Source organism: Alligator mississippiensis, chromosome 5, assembly GCF_030867095.1.
Source record: "Alligator mississippiensis isolate rAllMis1 chromosome 5, rAllMis1, whole genome shotgun sequence".
Classification (NCBI taxonomy): Eukaryota; Metazoa; Chordata; order Crocodylia; family Alligatoridae; genus Alligator; species Alligator mississippiensis.
In genome coordinates this window covers 48,909,980-48,930,360 of record NC_081828.1, presented here as the reverse complement: position 1 = coordinate 48,930,360, position 20,381 = coordinate 48,909,980, and the positions used below count along the sequence as shown (strand labels likewise).

The 20,381-nt window shown below is 45.9% G+C and overlaps 1 protein-coding gene and 1 long non-coding RNA gene across 3 annotated transcripts in view; one reads left to right on the top strand and one right to left on the bottom strand.

Annotated features, from left to right (window-relative positions):
* Positions 1-20,381, top strand: part of TNR (tenascin R) — a 353,800-nt gene that overhangs the window by 190,116 nt on the left and 143,303 nt on the right. The gene's annotated exons all lie outside the window — the stretch shown is intronic.
* On the bottom strand, positions 2,153-6,677 carry LOC132250808 (uncharacterized). The gene is made up of 2 exons (XR_009462439.1): positions 6,476-6,677; positions 2,153-5,182 (listed from the first exon to the last, which is right to left on the bottom strand). It is a non-coding gene; the product is annotated as an uncharacterized LOC132250808 (long non-coding RNA).

The following is a 20,381-nucleotide window of genomic DNA, read 5'->3' as shown; positions in this document are numbered from 1 at the left end:
AACAGGGAACTACCAAAAATCTTTGCCTAAGCTAAGATACAGCCCAGTAAAACACAGCATACACAACTTAGTTTAACTTAAAGTGTAAATCAGCAAGACAAGAAAAAGCCTTGCATAAGCCTTACTAATCCTGAGGGCAGTGTTTCCTTACAGCCAGGCATTGAGAAAGGCTTTGTTTATGTTTTACAGGTTCTGCTTTATTATGTAAATGTAGCTCTTGGCATTCTTTGGTCTGCAACTTCCAGCCAGAAGCTGTCTGCAACTTCCCTTAACTCAATCTTCAGCACATAATGTGATGATTGTCGGGTCTTTGCCAACACTTCCCACCTCTCAGTCTGTTCCAGCAGGTCTTAGCTCTGGGCTCACAGGTGCAGGTCTTGCCTCTCTTCTCCACTCTGGGACCACTGTAGAATTAATACCCTCCCTGGCTTCAGGCAAGCTGGACAGAGGGAGGATTTAACTCTGTCTCTGCCTAGCTGCAGGAAAGCTGTGGAGGTGTGGCTGGGGCTGGCTAACCCCAGCTGTGGTCTGCAGGGTTTGCCAGTGCGGGGGGGAGAGGTGATGGAGGAAGGAATTTGCCTTAGGGGCCATGGCAGGCCAGCATCTGGCCACACCTCGCCCTTGCTGTGGCTAGAGAGCAGAGAGGAGGGGCCAGGCCTGCTGTAGAGTGGAGACCGCAGCCCAGCCCAGAGAGCAGGCCAGAATGCTGGGGGTCTCTGATTTAACTTAAATCAGTAAGGGGTCTGGGACAGACATTGCATAAACCAGTTTGAGCCAAATCAGTTAAATCTGATACTACATTCAACCAGGTTTATCTCAAACCAGTTTTGGCCATTTTCACACTGGTTTGTGTGCGCTGAATGTCTGTTCTGTTACAAGTTTAAACCAGTCTGTGATCACTTAAACCAGTTTATGTGTAATGTCTGCTGCTAGCCATAGTGACCTGCTTACTAGTGGACATGGCCCTGGTCTCACTGAAGCCAGTAGATAAATTTCTCATGGGTTTCAGTGGTGCAGGATCAGGCCCGAAGACTTAACACATACATGTGTTAGTGCTATAAAAGCATAGGGGAAGGGACATATTTTCTTAAACAGACACAGGGTAATTTTTGGTATGCACTAATGCAACAATATCATTCTTGGCAGGGATGTTTGCATTTGGGGTTTTACAAGGGTGGCAATGCAAAAAAAGGCCCCATCATGAAAGTTAGAGTAGAATCTACACCTAGATTTTGCTAGGGTTTGTGACATTTACATTTGGCATGCATAGGGAGCCTAAAAAAGCTTGACACATCCTCACATTAGGGGTGTGTGAAACTTCAGTCCCTGATTCAATTCAGCGGCGATTTGGCCCAATTCGGTGGCTGAATCTCGGAATCAGAATCAAATCGGAGAACCCTTTAATCTCTCTGAATCAAATCAGAACCCTCCGAATCGATTCAGAAAGACTTGGAGATTCAGACATAGACAGAGCTTTAAATGTTTTTTCTACATACCTCTAGGTAGCAGGCAGCTCGTGAATGCTGAGATGCTGGGGCAGATGAAGCATCCCACAGGAGCGTGGCAGGCTCCCCAACGTGCTCAGCAGCAGACCCAGAAGTGGACCAGAAGCACTTCCAGTCCGCTTCCAAGTTCACCGCAGAGTGCGCTGGGGGCCCCCCTGCACCTCCCTGGCTTGACAACTGGCAACTTCTGCATCTGGGTGGGCACCCAGGGTCTCCCCACAGCCAATCACTGAGCCTGGGGGGTGCAGGGGGACCCCCCCAGCATGCTTCCCAGCAGACCTGGAAGTGAACCAGAAGTACTTCCGGTCCACTTCCGAGTTTGCCACGAGCATGTGGAGGGCCCCCCCCGCTCCTCTCGGACACTCCGTGTGCCCCAGCATCACAGCATTCACAAGCCACGCTGGTACCTTGAGGTATGTAGAAAAAACATTTAAAGCTGTGTCTATGGCCGCATTGCTGATTCTCCAAATCAGCATCGAATATTCAGATTTGGATTCAGCCAAATTGAATCAGGGACAGTGATATGAATCAACAAATTGAATCACTGTCCCTGATTCGGGCCGAATCCAAATCCAAATCGACTAGGTCCCACTTCACGCACCCCTACTTCACAGTGGAAAAAAAAGAGCAAAAGAGATCCACTGAAGTCATTGGAGAAGCTTCTGTAGGCTTTAATACATCTCAGCTCAGGCCCATAGGGAGAGAGCTCCTGGTCCAATACATGCTACACTATTAGGAGCTCTGACCATGCCAAGTGAACTGCAAGGTACATTAAGAAAGAAAAAAAGCAGATGCAAAGATGAACATGGTATGCACACAGTTATCCCTTCACAAGCATTACAAGCAGCATTACTCACCTAGGACAGGATGGTGCCAAGTGGTGTGTGGCCTGGTGTGTGGATAACCCGTCCTTTAAAGCACTACATGAAAATGCAGCAGCAGAGATGGGGCAATGCATCGCTGCTGACCAGTTGTGAGGGAGAAGCCAGAATGGAGTCAAAAGAAACAATGGCAGCTCAAAGACAAAGTGTAGAGCAAGGAATGTGCAGGAGACAGAGACTAAGCAACAGCTCATTGCATGGTATGCCAGATCCCAAGATAAATCAGCAGCAGAACCAGACATCAGTCTCCTGGGTTGCCACACTTCCTGGACACACTGGGTTTCCAGGAGCACTTACTTTTTGTCAGAGTTAGTCATGGCTCTGGAAAAAAAGAATACCATGTTCTGCCTTCCAAACACAAGGTGTGTGTCATATTTGGGGGTGTGAGGTATGGGAGAAAATATGATAATAGATAAATGCCTAGTTTTTGTATTGCAGTTTGCACTAGTAGCACTCAAAGCACTTTATAAGTCAGATAAATATCATTAGTCTCAGGGCAAGGTGGGGAAACTGGAACAGGAAAGTTGAAATGACTTATCCAGGGTGGCAGCAGATTCAGGAATAGAACCCCGGTATCTAGATCATCGTGCCTGTATCCTAGCATCTGGCACTGATCCCCTCAGGCCTAGTCCAGCGTTCTGACCACTAGACATGGTGCCTCCTTTAATTAGTAGTGCTTGGCCACACACATGATGGTGCAGCTGGTTGTAGCTCTCTATATGGGCTTCCTTCTAGTCCAGCAGTGCTCATCATTAGAAACTCTGTGTGAACCTTATTACATCCATCCATCATCTTTTCCTGCCTTGTTCTGCATCTGTTACCTCTGCCGCTGGTACCAGAGTATCCAATGGCATGCTTCCAGCAGTAGTATGCAGAAAAACCACACCAGCCCTCCAGGCATGTGTTTTGTACCACTGAGTCACAATGGGGGAAGAGCTGGAGAGAGGTAATGGGGATAGGGGAAGAGGATGCAAAGTTCTCCACCTGCTGATCATACCCCATTCCTGCATAACTACTCTCTCTCTGTTGGCTATGGTTATGGCACACATAATTGATGCACATTTTGTTCTTCAGGACATCAATCTAGAGGGTAGCAGAGGACTCCTACTTTTATATGAACTGTACCATTTCCTGTGTGCACACCACTCGCTATAATATGGTTCCCTCTTTTGACATAGCACATAGGATTCTCTGGGCTGGAGAGAAAACAAAATAACTTTGTGTAAATTGTTTCCAGCAAACTAACACATCTAAAACACACTCAGATCATCTGACCTCAATCTTCCTTGCTGAGTATAAAGATGTCAATCATTCTACTGTGTATTGCTCTCTAAGTATTTCCCAGTGGTGCCTGGATGCCTCTTTCTTTACTGTTATGACTGGCACCATGCAACATAATCAATGTCTCTCTCCTCTATGCATAATAGAAAGAATTGAAACTGCTCTGAGACTGCTTGCCCACTGAGCTTGTGCTCTGCATTTCTAAATGCTGCAACGTTATCGCCCCTGATAAACACCTAGGGTTGTGTTTTTCTATCCACAAGAGCAGTCCTGTACTTTCAGACTGGGTGGCTTAGATTTTACATTAAGCAATATGCCAAGAAAGAACAAAAGTAAAGTCCACATAAGGCAGAGCATAGCAACTGCCCAAAAAAGAACAGTTCTCCAAAGTGGACAGCTTCACAGGCAAGGTGCTGTCTGATTTAAGGGGACAGTATGTTATAAAAAGAAACAAAAAGCAGGATTTTTGCTGTTCGGTTATATAGATGGGCATAAAACTTCCAAAACCAAGAATAGAGCTCTGGCAGTCTCACTTCTAGTTCTCTGCTCTAATCACTGGAACATCTGTACAGCCTGGCTGCAGGGCCAAATGTCTAATTCACAAGGAGCCTTGCCCCAGGCCTGGCCATCTCCTGGCTGACCTAGAAAAGGACATGGGCTTTGCATCTACTGTAATCAGTCAGTGAAAGTTGCTGAAACATTGGTTTGAATCTTAGCTCAGTATAAAAATCTCCAGCAGCAAAATCAACCCGACAGGCTTCTACCTACTACAAGATTGAGTATATCCCTATTCTTTAATCAGAATGTAGTAATCACTGAATACATCATGTACAATGTATTGGGGAGGGCAGGCCTCTTCTTTCTGACCAGCAGACCATGCAGAAACATCACTTCCATATCACGGAGCCCTTTATGATTTGCCACCAATATCAGAATGGCAAGGCATCATTAAGTCAAGTTAAATTGTTCATTCTCCTGCTGAAAAAGAAATGGACAAAAATGATGCAAGAACCAGGACCAGAGCCAAATCTGTCTGCCTATCAGCCGGCAAGCCAGAGCCCCTGCAGGCTATGTGCTCGACAGGTTTCATGAGTGGACTAGGCATGGACATGTTTATTATTTGGGTGGGAGGGCTGCAAGGAAAACTTGGCTGCAGCTTGTGGGGCTGGTGATTTACAAGGCTGCACTTCTCTAAGTCAGTGCTGCACCAGTACTCTGATGTGCCATATGGGTCTCAGAGCTCCTAGAACAGACCCCATAGGGTTTTTTGGGGAGTTGCATGGTGTTACTCCTGATGTCGTAGACACATTCCAGTGTGGCTAATTGCATTCTGCCTGTGTAAAATAACCCTGAGGCATTCTTTAATGCATATCCTAAACTGTGGTGTTGCATTGCCATACACTGTTAAGCAGCTGTCAGATTTCACCCCCAAAGTTCAGGCTATCAGTTGAGGTATATCAGTTTGGAAATTAGTGAAGGTATGCTAACTTGCATCAGCTGCGAAGCTGGCTCCACCTGGGGGTGAAAGTAGACAGAAATTAGAAAATAGAAAGAATTTGACATGCAAGTACAGGAGTTTTCAACCTTTTTTAACAAGTGTACCCCTTCTGTCTCAGAGTTTCAGCTCATGTACCCCTTTATATTTTTCTCTTGTTTTTAAGGGGGTGGGGGCAGATTGAGGCCCCACGGTGAGGGATGGGATGTGGCTGGGCTGGGGCTGGGGCTGGAGCAGGGGCAGGCACTGCCCAACTGGGGTGGAGTGCAGGACAGAGCTGCAAGCGGCTCACCTGGGGCTGCAGGGAGTGGCAGCTCCCACCACTGCACACACCCTGGGAGGGCGCGGGGTGGAAAGGGGCTATGGGAGGGACTGCAGCCACTCCAGAATATGCCATAGTCCCCCAACCTCCCCCTCCCAGCACAGCCCAAGCCAACACCCCTGCCGGGAACAGCCCAGCACTGCCCCAGCCCGCCCCTCCCCACACGCACCCGTGCCCTCCCAGGGTGTGTGCAGTGGCAGGAGCTGCCACCCCCCACACCCTCCCAGATGAGCCATTCATGGCTCCATCCCATGCTTCACCCCAACTGGGCAGCGCATGCCCCTGCTCCAGCCCCAACACCCCTCCCGCCCTCACCACGGGGGCCCATAGGAGCGGGGCTACAGAGGGGGGCTGCAGACACTGCAGAGTTCACTGTAGCCCCCCAACTCCCTCTCCCAGTACCGCCACAGCACAACCCAGCCCCTGCCAGGAAGAGTCTAGCACTGCCCTGGCCCAACGCTCCTGCCAGGAAGAGCCTGGCACAGCCCCTGCCCCAGCCCACAGAAACAGCCCGCCCGCCCTGCCCCACCCTGCCCTGTGTACAGATCCAGGGGCACATGCCCCCCATGCCCTTCTGGGGTGGGCATAGTGACAGGACCCACCCCTTCCCCCATGCAGCTCAGTCCCGTGCCCCATGCTGGCTGGGTAGCCTCTGCCCCAGCCCCAGCCCCAGCCCCACTCCCTCCCTTACACCTCTTCCTTCAGAACAGACTTACCAGCTGCTCTCTACATGGCTGGGCTGTGCTTCTGGCCACTCACGTGCTATGCTGCAGCTGCATGCACACACGCGACAATTATTGGCCACATCAGTTCTGCATACCTCCTACAACCCTCTTAATTACCCCTGGGGTACGTGCACCCCTGGTTGACTACCATTGTGTAAGTATTTCTGAATCACTTTAGGATGAAAGGGATGCCATATATCTACTCTTCTCAAAGGTGGATAATAACGTACAATGCCCCATATCCCAAAAGCAATGGAACAACTTACTTGCATAAGAATCAGGGCCAAAGCATGATACGCAGTGCCCAGCTGTGCTTGTTTATGAAAGTACGTAGTGTCTCCCACAGAGGCTTTGTATAGACATGCATTTCACTTGCACAGTGGTAGACTTCTGTGATGTTTTCTTTTTGTGTCTGTTCTTAACAGCATTTGGATTGGCTCTCAATCTTAGAGCCATGTTGTCTAATTATCCACTGGCGGGGGAGGGGAAACAAGATGTAAGTAACAAGAAATTCACTGATTCTTAACTCCGAAATGAATTGCACATATGACTCAAATTTTCTTGCAAAAAACCTATTCCTGCTGGAAAATCTGATAGGACTTAATAGGAATGAAACCAACAGGGCTACCCTTAAAAAACCTGCAGAATTTAATAACTCACAGTGCTTTCTTTAATGGTATTTTTAACTATCTGATAAAAACCTTACAGGAGAGAGACTAATGCTTTCACATTCTTGAGGATGGTCTAAAACACCTGTCATCAATTTCTATTAGACTCTGTAAGACTTAAAAAACCAACACATACCCAACAGTAGCAAAACATACTGACAAAGCCACATCTATTGATTCCCAGATTTATTTCTTTGCCTGCAGCAGTCTTGTGCCCACTCCTTGGAGTCTTCTGGTGGAGAACTAGCTGGGTCAAGGTTTGTGAGTTAGATGATGCCTATGCCACACATGCAGTGCTCCTGGGAGCCCTGCTGTCAAGGACACTCCTACTCTGCCAAGCCTAATGAATGCAGCGGTGAAGCCAGGCTGAGGGCACCCCCTGCCTCTGCTCATAAAAACCATCTCATGCATGTTTGAGAGAGGTGATGGTGACACTCCCCCAGAGCAGCCCTACAGTCTTATTGCCAGAACTAGTGCATGAAGAGCATGAATTGGTGGGAGGGGCATGGTTGAGAACAATTCTCCCAAAGATGCTTTGGAAGTAGTAGAGGCAGAGCAATAGAGTCTCCATGGCCCAGATCCCAAGCATTTAGTCTGGAGCAAGCTCAGTATAAAAACACAACTAAACTCATGTCAGAACAGCAATGATTTATATGGTGTAAAGGGTATCAGGCTGTAGAGCAGTGGCAACGCGTAAGGGGTGCACATGCACCCCTGACAGCCAGCATTCCTGGGGGGGGGGCAGGCAAGAGCACTGGTGCCCCCCCTGAGAGTGCTGGCCGTGGAGTGGGGGCACCAGGAGAAGCGATCCCCGCTGTCCCCCCACAGCCCATCACGCTCACCTGGAAGTGTCAGCACTGTGCTCGGAAGTGCCAGCAGGGCACCACTGCCACTTGCAGGATCAGCTGCAGGGGGACCATGGGGGATCACTTCTCCCCCAGCCCCAGTTGCTGACTGGCCACTGGGGGGGGCAAGTGCCAGTCACCCATGCAATGGAGTATCTACCTCTGTCTCCTTAACTCTACATGGATGTACAGTGAACAGCAGAATAGGTCCTAAATCTGACTTGAAGTCTGCAGGCACTACACAAAAGCATCATTATAGCAGCATAAAAGCTTAGACCTTTTGGCTGTGGCCATATCTGGGTGTATTTCAGTCCAAAGTTTTTTCAAACTATTAGGTTCTTAAAGACCTACCCCCACTTCCCTCCTCCCTTGCCATAGTAGCTGGACACCTCAGAATCATTAATGTCCTTCAGGAGAAGTAACAAATTAGAATCGTACAAGTCTTACAACCCTAATCATATATACTCTTCACACATGCCTTTGCAACCCATGCTGTTTTTTGTCCTGAGTCTGTGGGTAGAAACAGATAAGGAGGTTTATGAATCTGCTCCTGCCTCCAGCTAGCAGAGTTGGTTCTTTAGTTGAGGCAGAAAAGATTCATCCTCTTGGGCTAGATGTGCCCTGCTCACTCTTTGTAGACAACCAGGAAAGCCCAGGTTAAGAACACATACGGTGTCCTATTGCTGCAGACGAAGCAGGGCAGGAAAGCAGTCTGCGTTTGCCTCGGTTGCAGTGGGAAGTGGCAGGAGCTCTTACACGCATAAGGAAAGAGAACACACATGTAGCAGAAGCTGTTTCACTGTCTGGTTTGACAACCTACGTTTGGAACCGCTTAGCAAGATTAAGGCTGAACAGTGTCTCTAGTCACACATTCATAGCTCCTGCCTGCAGAAACCTGATAAATATTTCAGGGAGGGGATGGCCTCCTCCCTGTAATGTAAAGTAAGGCATTCAGTTCACACAAGGGGGCTCTCTGAATACAAAACACCCATCCCTCAGGGAGGATCAGAGAGGGGAAAGCTAGGGGAAAGTTGTTCTGGAGGAATGAAAAGGAGTCTCTAGCCCAAAGATGAGCTCTATTTGTCACATGGATACTGATAAGGTAGATAGGAGGGTTTAGGCAACCCCAGTGAGGACTGCAGAGGCTTTTAAAATCATTTTATTGTGGCTTCAATGTTGTACCATGCTTAGAATTCATCTAGCACTAGACATAGAGTATACAGCAAGTTTAAACTCAGTCAGCTTTATGCTTCATAGCAGCTGGAGAGGGCAGGGGAAGGAAGCTGAGCATCACTTCATTTCTGTTCCTTGTTGCACTTTTCCCTGGGGATGCTGCTCTCCAGCTTCCTTCATTAATAAAGAAAAACTGTGGCCAATACAGTCTCATCAATGAAGTTATCAGGATGTGACATTCTTAAGCTGGCAGTGCCATATGGAAATGATCAGACTGAATCACTGAACCACAAGTTGCTGAGCTGGGGGACCAGGACTCTCTGCATAGGCCCCATTTTGGCAGAAGAAAGTCCCATTTCTGCAGAAGGAAGAGTGACCACTGAAGTTTTATTTGGCCCAACAATGAGATGTCTGTTCCCCTGCCAGAGGCTGGCCTCTGCGCCTGCTGTCTTCAGAACTCCAGAACCCCTGTAAGTGGGAGTTTTGCCTTCCAGGACTGACCATTACAAACTTGGCTAATGCAGGAGCTGCTGAAAGTTTAAGCTAAACGAACCAACCATTGTCTGTATCTACACAGTGGAAGCTCCTAACATTGGAGTTTGTCTTTTCCCAGAAAACTCCACTGAAGCCAGTGTTTGAACTGAAGGAAGGAATAGAAAGTTTTCACCTGCCTATGGAATCCAGCATATCAAAACCTAAAACCCAGTGCCAAACAGCTCTGAACCTGGAGCAGGTTGTAGATGAATCATGAACAACGCGTGCCCCCAGAGGCTGGGGGGGCACAGCGCCCACCCACAGCCGGCAGTGGTGGCAGCGGGGAGCTCCCACAGGCAGCCGTGGCAGTGGCAGCGACAGCAGCAGCAGCAGCAGCAGCAACTGGGGGGGCAGTCACGAGCACTGACCATCAATCGATGACTGCCCACAGATGCCACCAGCAGTATCAGCAGTGGGAGGGGGGTGGCAAGTGGCAACCGCCCACAAGCTGTCTCTCAGGGGGTGTACCATCAATCTCAGGGTGCACGTGCACCCGCTATGCATCGCCAATGAGATGAATTGTGATCTGAAATCAGAGAATGGCACCACTGTGTGCCCTAGGGGCTTAAGAACTGGGCTGGTGTTCAGGAAATCTAGGTTCAGTTCCCAAATCAGCCACTGACCTGCTGAATGTCCTTGGGCAGAAACACTTCACTGCCCCATACCTCAGTTGCATCTCCCGTCTCCCCACCCCGAATAGTGCAGATAAGGATACCTACCTTCCATTGTAAAGAGTTAGGAAATCTACCGAGGATCAAGTGCTACATTAGAGTTTGGTTTTCCTGTACACCCCTCAGATTCACTTGTCATTCCCTAGGAACCCTGACTCAAGCAATCTTCACAAGAGTAGACCGTTGCCTTCTGGACCGTAATAGTAGTCATGCATTTAAACCACAATTATTCTCAGTAAAAGGTCCTCAATGGACCTAGATCTAGTTTCACAATTTCAGACTCTCTGATGGTCTGAAAGCCTAGAAGCCTTTAGAAAGGCAAATCTCCCCATCTATGAAGATCCCCAAATTTCAAAATCCAGATCCAGATTTTGTTATCTAAGACATGGTCTTCAGTCAGTGGAGCTTTCCACTACTAATAGGTTCTGCTATGTATCAACACACTTGCCCACAAAGTGAAGAGAGACATAGGCAGACTGTTCAGGAAGGTTTCCAAGATCTCATTTACTTCCCATTAAAAGTGCAATAAGATTAGAGAAATCAAGGAAGCATCCATGAAGCACAAAGGCAGTGCTAGATTTCAAGGTAAAATGATGCGTTATATTACACATGTTTGGCCATAAATTTCTCTCTTGTGCCCCTGTAACACTTGGCTTTTATATAATTTGATGCATTCCTTGCTGTCCTGCTTCGCTCTGCAGAACAGTAGATTCTAGTAATTTATTCTCCCTTGGAAAGCTCAGCTCACAGGCAGCATCTGGTTCTCAAGCAAAGGTTGCTCTGCTTTTTAACATAAAGTCTCCAGCCAAGTTTGGCAGAGACACAAGGAAGTCCCATCTGAGGTCTCAAGTTCATAAAGCAGTTAGTCACTCTGCTCAGTGTAAATTTCCTCCCAGCTCCAAATCTTTTTGCACAGCACACTAGACTCACATTTTTTATAGTATATTAGTGGTTTCAGGGTCACCTCTATCTAGTTTAGATTTTTATTGGGCAAGCAGATAGACTGACTGAAATAGGCTAGAAAGTATCAGGCAGTTCCACACACAAATGCACAAATACCAGTGTAGGCATTTTGGCTAGGGACAGAAGTTACACATAAACTGGTTTAAGTGATCAGAAACTGGTTTAAACCTGTAACCAAACAGAAGCTCAGTGCACATAAACTAGTTTCAAAATGGCCAAAACTGCTTTAAGATAAACCTGGTTGAATGTAGTAATCAGACTTAACTGGTTTAGGTCAAACCAATTTATGGAACTTCTGTCCCAGACCCCTTCCTGGTTCCCTCAGCATCCCAGCATGCTTTGCAGCCCTGGGCTGTGCTGTCTGCTGGATCAGAGCAGGGTTGCTCCCCCACCACTCCCTAGCTGGAGCAATGAGAGCTGGCTGACAAGGGGGTAGGGCTGGGAAACCCAGCTGGCACAGCCTGGTCTGACTGGCAAGGGTGGAGCAGCCCTAACTTCCACCCCTCTGGCCACTTGCACAGTGGTGGTGGGGGAGAGGAGGGTGGCCAGAGCTGGCTCAGGCAGCAAGACACGCACAAGCAGCCAGCGGAGCAGAAAGCCAGGCAGAACCCAACTGGGGTCCCTTTGCCCATGCCTGAGAGGGGAGACAGGTGAGTTGAATCCTGCTCCCTGCCCCCCCTTCACTTGAGGTGCTGGCCTGGTGGGTGTCTGGCCATGCCACCCACTCCTTAGGGAAAATTCCAGGCACACCCTGGCTGGGGTCCCTGCAGGCCAGGTTGGGGGCTTAAGCCCCTCCACAATCATACTCAGTGGCCTGCCAAGGCCTGGCCACACTCCTTCCCCCAGGTCAGCTTCCCTCCAGCCTCAGTGCTACTGCCAAAAGGAAGGGAGGGCTCACTCTAGTGCCATCTAGCTTCCAGCCTGAACCACTGCAGGCATGTGGCTGCAATGCCAGATTCAAAAGTGAATGTCTGTTCACTTGCAAATTGGTTCAATCTATGCAGGTTAAAATAACCTGCAAAGATTGAATTACTTCAGGCTTGGACTTTTTGAATGTCTGTACTTAGCCTTTCATCCTAACACAAGCACAGATCCAAGAACCCCCAGCTCATGGTATGTGCACAGACTTGTGACCTATAGCCTGACACACACACTCCTAAAGGCATATGTCTTCATATGCAAGGAACACATAGACACAAAACAGTGAGTATGCACACACATCCAAAGATCCAGGCATACACACGTGAGAGAGGGAGAGGGAGAGGAAGCAGGGAAATAAAGAGAGAACAGGAGAGAGACCTCACAGAGGCTAAGAAAAGATGGAAGTGCCTCATCGCAGCTTTCTGGGTTAAGTTGCCGCCTTCTTCTCACTTGCCTCACAAAACCATGTGGGCAGTGAGAAAGTCATTTTCATTAGGCAGCATCTGGTATCAGATGAGCTCACAGAGAGAAAGACGAATAAGCTTTGTACTACAACGCAAATAGCTCCCACAGGGAGGTATCCCCAGCCCCCTTGTGCTCAGAACAGGACCCTCAGTGTCAGCCTAGCAAAGGGGCACACCTCTGCCACGATCTGAAATTCAGATGTCAAGGTAAGCATCACCTTTGAATCTCCTGATGGTGGCTGCAAAGAGGGATGTCTAAAGCTAGCAGCCTGGCAGCTGCAAATGAGATAAGAAGCCATCCTCCCTTCTGGATTAACATTCAGGCCAAGACCTTTCCTGATGAATATTTAAATGGAATCTTCACTGTTTACCAACAAGAACTAAAGGAATTTGCAGCTGCCGGTGCCACCTGTGCCCATCAAGCTCTAGACAAGACAGTCTCCTCTTCATAGTCCCCAGCTGCAGAGTGAAGGAGGGGGTGGGAGAGAATCCAACTGCAGTAGCAGAGCACCAAGGACCTGGCACAAGTACCATAAGCCTGGAATAGGGTATGAGTGCAGATCAAGTTAGTGCTGGCCATGGATTGGTAAATCAAGCACCAGATGCATTTTCTCTTAAAAAGCTCTAGTTAGCCCGCACTTCAGATGCCTGGACAGCCAACTTAACTCTGATATAGCAGTTCCCATGACTTTCAGCTCAGCAAATTTCTCTTCATTAAGCCACAGGACCAAAGAAGTCTGAGGTAGAAAGGACCAGTTCATTCATCCCATTTAATACTGCCCCACACTGTATTGTCCTTTAACTGTCTCAAGTGACTGGGCTTTCATGCCTTCCTTTGAGAGATCAACCCGCAGCCTTGTAGCCCTCACAGGCAGGATTACTGACAGCTTCCATTTAGCTTTGTTAACTTTCATCCTCTTACTTCCAGTTATCTCTCCTGTGGCTTCTCTAGAACAATTCCTTTCCCTGTTTAGCATAAAGTTCTGCTCTCACTCAGATTAGTGTAAAATCCCTGGGAACACTGCTGAAGTTAGCTAAATTATACTGCATGCATCCCTGCAAATAATTGATTTTTCCTGTTTGCTTTAACAATCTGAAAAATTAAAAATCATTTGGGGTCAATCCAAAACAAAAAGTGTTTTCTTACCCAAAGACCTAAAAATAAAGTGTGTTTGGATATACATTCCCTTTTTATTAGTATAACGCTTTTAATTGGGTATATTTTGCTTCAAAACACAAAGATGGAAAAATGTTTTGCACTTTTTCTAATTTTTTCCAGGGGCTTTTTCTGTTAAGCTTGAAAAATTTAACAGAAATTTATTAAGTTTTGGTCATCTCAAGTTTGCATTTCTGAGTCACAAATTTCCACCTGGCGCTAATTCCATATCAATAACAATGGCGCTTAGAAGATGTCTGCATCACACCTGTTCTCTTCAAAATAGCCCCCAAGCTAGATGCCATGTAGTCACATTAGTGTGTCACTACAAGCATTACAGTTGGCTCTCCCTTTTGGCGCAAGTGAGCTACACCATGTAAAGCAGCATGGCTTGTCTTGAGTTGTACAGGCCTATGCTAACAGGCAAAGTCAGCCTTCTCTGTTAATACTTCTCAAATAGTCATAGATCAGCTGCTTGTAGTTAAATTTATGGCCTTTGTTTCTTCCTCCCTTTTCCATGCATCATCTCCCTGAACACTTTATGTTATCAAATCCCCTATTATCAAGATCTCATTTCTTTTCTCGCACCATCAGAAAGTGTGTAACTTCTGCTGTGTCCACAGGATTTTTATGGTGATTTAAACTTTGATTTAGTGCCATTTGGGCATGGTAAATTAAAAAAAAAACATTATTTTTTTAAGTGCCAAGGGATCTGGGTAAGAGCAGTAAGTCATTTCCCATCTCCTTGCCCACAGAAGTAATCTTGACAGCTAACAAAACCATAATTAAAACACCATGAGTAGGCAGCTGAGGGTACATAATTAATTATTGCTGATCCAGCGCCTGAAGGGCCTCATTCAAAACCCAATGAGAATCAAACTATTTTGGTTTGTTGAACTGACCCAAAACATTTAATTTTAAGTCAGTTCAGCATTAAGTTGTATTTCCCCTATGGAAGTTCATTGCCTCCTGGAAGTTTGGAAGACCTAATACCCCCACTTTTTCCTATGGGCCAGACTTCCGGGTTGGACTTCTTTCCCTATTATGCACCACAGGCTGAGTGGTATGTAGGTACATCAGGCAGCTAAACTACAGCTCTGATTGAAGCACTGTGCACCCACAAGGAAATGCAGTTTAATGTTGAATTGGCATAGTTCAAATGGAAGTGAAACGTTTTGAATCTGGAGTGTCAAAATTGTCAAAACAAAACATTTTACCACTTATGAATCAGTTTTTTGGAAACTTCTCATTCCATGAAAAACGTCAACTTTTCACTTGGAACAAAAACAGAGGTTAAACTATTAAAGGTTCCTGAAGGATGGAAATTCCAAAGTTCACTCAGTCCTAAATATAATGTCCTTTAAAAGGAATTTCTTGATGAGCAATATAATGTCTGCATATGCACCCCCACACATAAAAGTCAGAAACCACCTACAAAGTAAACACAACTGTGAAAATAGAGAAGTCCTCCTCTCTTTCTTGTGCCCGCTTTTCTTGGCTGTGTGATCATAACTTTAAAACATTTCTTAAGCTGATTGAGAGAAACGTTGTACTTCCGTTTTTAGCGCCATGTTCCAGTTGGACTTAGAGTATGCTAAAAGAATCTAGGGAGTCTTATTTCAGAATAAGAGCTTCCACATATGGAGTTATTCAGGAACTAGTATTCTGGAACACCATATGTTAAACAAGCACTTTTAGGCCAGGTACAGACGTTCCACTTTTACTGGTACAAGTGATCGGAAGCTAGTCTAAACCCCTAACAGAACAAAAGTTCAGCACACACAAACTGGTTTAAAAGTGGCAGAACTCAGTCTAAAATAAGCAACCTCCCCCCCACCACCACCACCGCCACCAAAGGGCAAGTGCGTGTTCCGTTCACTACCGATCTAAAGTATACCATGTACAGAAAACCATGTAACTTAGACCAATTTCACCTCAAGCCTTTTGAATCTCTGTACCTAACCGTAGATAAGTAAATTACAATTACAATAAAGGAAACTTGACCAGCAAAAAGTGCTGCAAACTCCAGTGAGATTTTACCTCTTGTCAGGACATCTTCAGCAGAACAGTGTGTATCACTGGTTCAGGACTCATGCAACGGCAAACACCGATTTCTGAATCACCGGTAACTTCTGGCTTTTCCATGAACATTTCTTACCCTAATACCTATCTGGATTGCCCTATCACAGTTTGAGTGGCTGCAGGGTATTTCACTAAATCTTGTTAAATCAAAACCAACAAATAACAACTTTTTCTGTTTCTGCTATATCTAAAGCATTTTGGTAATATGCTCTAAAATCCTAAAATGCTGTGGATAGTCAATGTGGTAATGGCTCCCAGCTTTGCAGTATATGTTTCTGTAGCTTCAGAGATCTCTGTTGATCAGCCAATTCATCAAACTAGAGAACTTACTGTCAATTGGGTCCCAACCCTTGGCACAGAAAGAGCAACTAACTTCATTCCACAAAGCTTCCCTGCAACATCCTGTTTTCCATTTGAATTGCTCTGCCTCAAAACACACAGGCTGAAAAGAGTTATTAGGTTCAGGACAGTGATGCTCGATATTTTGGTTCTGTGGGTCAAATGAATAGCTCTGGGCTGATCTGCAGGCCAGATCAGACTCCGTGCACCATGACTGGGCCCTGTACTGCCCTGGTGCAGCTAGATTGGGCCCCCAACCCCCACACCACCCCTATCCTGTCCCACCTCAGGATCAAGGCCTTGGGACCCTATACACTGGGATCAGAGCCCTGTGCCACCGCTGCCTGGCCTGGTGCCGTGCACCAGATCAGGCTGTCAAGCAGAGGGGTTAAGCAGTGGAAACTCAATGGTATTTAGATTTTAAAGTTTGTGAAATTCCTATTAAAATTGCCCAACCACTTCCAAAGCTGCAGGGGCAATGTGCAGAAGATAAAATAGATACCTTAAGAAAAGGGCTTCCCACTCACACCCTTACAAGTCATCACAGGAGCCAATCCTTTGTTTGTCACCAGCAGTCAACATCATTTTCAGTCAACTCTGAAGGTTTCAAAACTGTCAGATTTTTAATGCAAGTTTCCTTAGGATATGGATAATATTTAAAGAAAGCCAAATACCAAAGGCAATTCCTCATATTAACTGTTATGGGTGAGTTGTATGGTCTGTCCACCATCCTAGCCTAGTGTAGAAACAGAAGTATCTGCTGCACATGAAGATACACATACTGTTATGAGGGATATAAAGGCAAAAGGATATCAGTGTTATAGAGGATGGGAAGGGAGGAAAAAAAAAGCAAGCTTACCTGAGCTCAGGAGGCTGAGATCATGACTCCATAGTGTATGAGAGAACTGCATAGGGAACAAAAGAAAATCAGCAGAGCTGCTTAGTCTCCAAGGAGATGAACTCCTCCTCTTGATTAACTAGCACAGTCTTTCCCAAGGGGTTCCTGTGAAAGGGAACAATTATTACTACCGGGATATTGTGAGGAGATTGTTACAAATTCTGCATTTTGTTTAGTCAGCAATAGTCACCGGGATCAAGGGTAAGAGTGTTAATTCTAACAGGTTAGATCAAGACACACAGGCAGGCAAGGTTCTTTGGGTAGATGTGATATTTTTTATTAGACCAACTAAATAATTGGAAAAAAGTTTTTTCCAAGCTTTTGGACACAAACACTTTTCATCAGGCATAGGGAGACTCTGCTGGCATTATGTGTTCTCTCAGGTAGAAAAGAAGCTAATAAGCATATTTAGTTCCACTGAGGTGTAAGGCCTAGGGCTATACCCCTCTCCTCAGCAACTCCTGCAGGGTAACTGGAGTTGTTTTCCACTGAGCATGCTGGTTTTTATGGACTGTGTTCTGAGTTCTCACCTTCTCACTCATTGTTTCACAAGCCTAGGTACATTTTTCAGGGCTTGAGACCCCCACTAAGCAACAAGGTTAGGGTTAGGCATTGAAGCATCTTTGAGAACAGGATGGAAATCACAAGAAGTAGCATGAGGTACAGTACACACATCTTTGTCATTCAGGAGGCAAAGTGTCCTGCCATAACTATAGTTTTAGTGCTCCCACTGCCCCAGTCCCAGGTCATATAAAACATCTGCAAAATGACAGCAAATTAAAACATACCAAGTCCAACCCTACTGAAGTCCTTGCCTTCAATGGGAGGTTTTCTGGAATTGTGACTGCAGCAAGGCTGGCTATGCTGTACTTTAACTAGTAACTTGACTTAATTTGCAGCGAGCCCTCTGACCCTCCATGTTAATATTAGCCACTGTTTGAAGATCTGTTTTGGCATGCAGAAGCTCCCAGATCCCTCTGGTTCTCATGATCAGCATTTCAATTAGTCCATATCTTTTCCGCTCACAGTTGACTAGCCAGTTGGCAGTAATGAGTCAAGGCACAGTGTCAAACAAAAAATGCAGTCGTGGTTCAGTGTATCACCACTAAGCTTTAGATGAGAGGCAAAATCAAGAGTCATAGGACTAGGCAGCATTTATGCAGGGTATCAGCAGCAGCTTGAAATCCCTTAAACAGTCTCTAGTTTCCTGTGGCATGAACCAATGGGAACCACATACAGGATATCCAGTCAGGCCACAGGTGTGTGAGGATAAGTCATCATACTGTCAGTGAGAAAGAGTCCTGCTGAGTGATGAGCCCTTATCCTTCATGATATGTCCTGGTAAGAGGAAAATCCGCTACAGGGGTTTAGCTGCTTCTCTGCTTGCCTTGAGATTTCCAGCATGACCAAATCCCAAGTTTGCTCCATCTTCTTCTACAGAGCAGTGAATGGCTGATTAAACTGAATATTCTCCTTGGAGATAAAGACAAAACCCTGAGCAGAGCTGTATTTTAAAACCCCTTGTCCCACTCCTCTCCATTTGCAGAAGAATGTTTCTTTTTCTCATGTTTATAAAACCTTCTTCCATCAGACCAATCTCCCTCTTAGTCCAAAGACCCACACCTCCCCCCACACACTGGGACCTTCCTACCCAACATACTACTATCACCAATGTGGCATTGCTATTATATTCTATTCACAACACTAAATAACACTGGCCAGATCCTCAGCTGATGCAGAGCAGCACTGAAATCAAATCAGTCCAGGCTGATTTAAAGCAGCTGAGGATCTGGTGAGATATTTTTGAGTGTTGATACACCAGTCATTACTTATATTACCTAGGAGAGCTACATATACTTTGTATTTAAAATGTTAGCTTATTTCAAAGATGAATTTCAAAACAATTATTGGAAGTGCCTGTCATTCCATCAGCAACTCCCTAACAGTAAAAGCATGAGTGTATCTAGGAGACTAGGTCTCCTGCAGGGAAATATAATCATATATTAGAATGATGATAATACTCTGTATTTATACAGAACCTTCCATCAAAAGACCTCAGAGAGCTTTACAAACATTAATGAATTAAGCTTCATAAGCTTCCCTGTGAGGCACACTGGATTTGGCATGTTATGACCAGGCCATTGAGAAACTGCTAGGTTAAATATCAATATTTTTATATGTCCACTAATTTGGGGTGCCTCCATTTTGGGGGAATCTGAATACCAAGCCCTCACAGATGGATTTGAAGTCAGCGAACACTGAACTGATCTGCATCTCTGAGAAGTTATAGCTGTTCTTAGCATGTGATGGAGGGGACCCACATACCAAGGCATCTAAAACCAGTGGATACTTTTGATCTCTGTGATTTACCAATGAATCAAGCTGCTGTCAGAGCCAGACAGAGAGCCCAGGAGTCCCAGTCTCTTGCTTTAAACATATGACAACATTTCTTCCAAGTAAATAGTTTTCATGTCCCTTACCCAGGATTAATAAAATAGAACTTGCCTCCCAAGACCACTGGAAGTCTCTGATTCTCCACCCAGACTGAGCACCAGATGCTCCCCTGCACCTACTGAATGTGTGGGTGCAGCTTCCTCTTTCATCACTGTCTTTTAAAAATTATTTTCTACGCATTTTAAAAACCCTTTTTTTCATCTTTCTACAAAGCCTGGCAGAACATGAGGGAGATAAAATGTGTTAACTTTTCAACTGGGGTAAACTCACGGGGCTTTGTCAGTTTTAAAGGCGCAACGCTGATTTATGCCATCTGAAATTGGCCCAGCATCTTGCATATTAAACAAAACTGAAATATCAGCCAGCTTATACCTTCCTCCCTGTTTGCATATCAGCCTACATCTCTAGCCCAGCCCCACTCCTCCCTTTAAAGTTTCTGACCTCAGGCCATACTTCTCTCCTCCTACTCCTTCTGCTTGTTCCATCTTGCTCATTGCTTGATCCCTTCCTGGTGGTAGGTGGGAGCTCTCTTTCTATAAAGCCTCCCTCTCAACTCAGTCTGCCACTGACAAAATAAGTTTTTCCCACTTGCTCATGCTACAGCGTACCACAAGCCAGCCATGAGATAGAGAATATAGCATGGAGTGGCCCTGGCTGCATTATCAGGCTTTCTGCCTTGGGAGAATTTGTAAAAAGAACTGGGGGTGGTACTTAAATCTTCCATAAGTCAGCCAGGGACACCCATCTGCCCTGTATGCTGTCTAATTGCTAGTCTCTGGTGATGACAAATTAGAGAAAAAATAGGTGGGGCTTATTTTGTCAGCAGCAGACTTGCTCCAACATATCACTAGGGATCCTGGTTTTCTCTGTTTAAAAATCACAAATTCTTTGATAAAAATTGCATGCTGTCTGATTAAAACCCCCCAAATCCATGTTTTCTATGATTAAAATGAAATGCTGCTATATACATAGGCATCAGTTGAACACAATGTTTTATTGATATA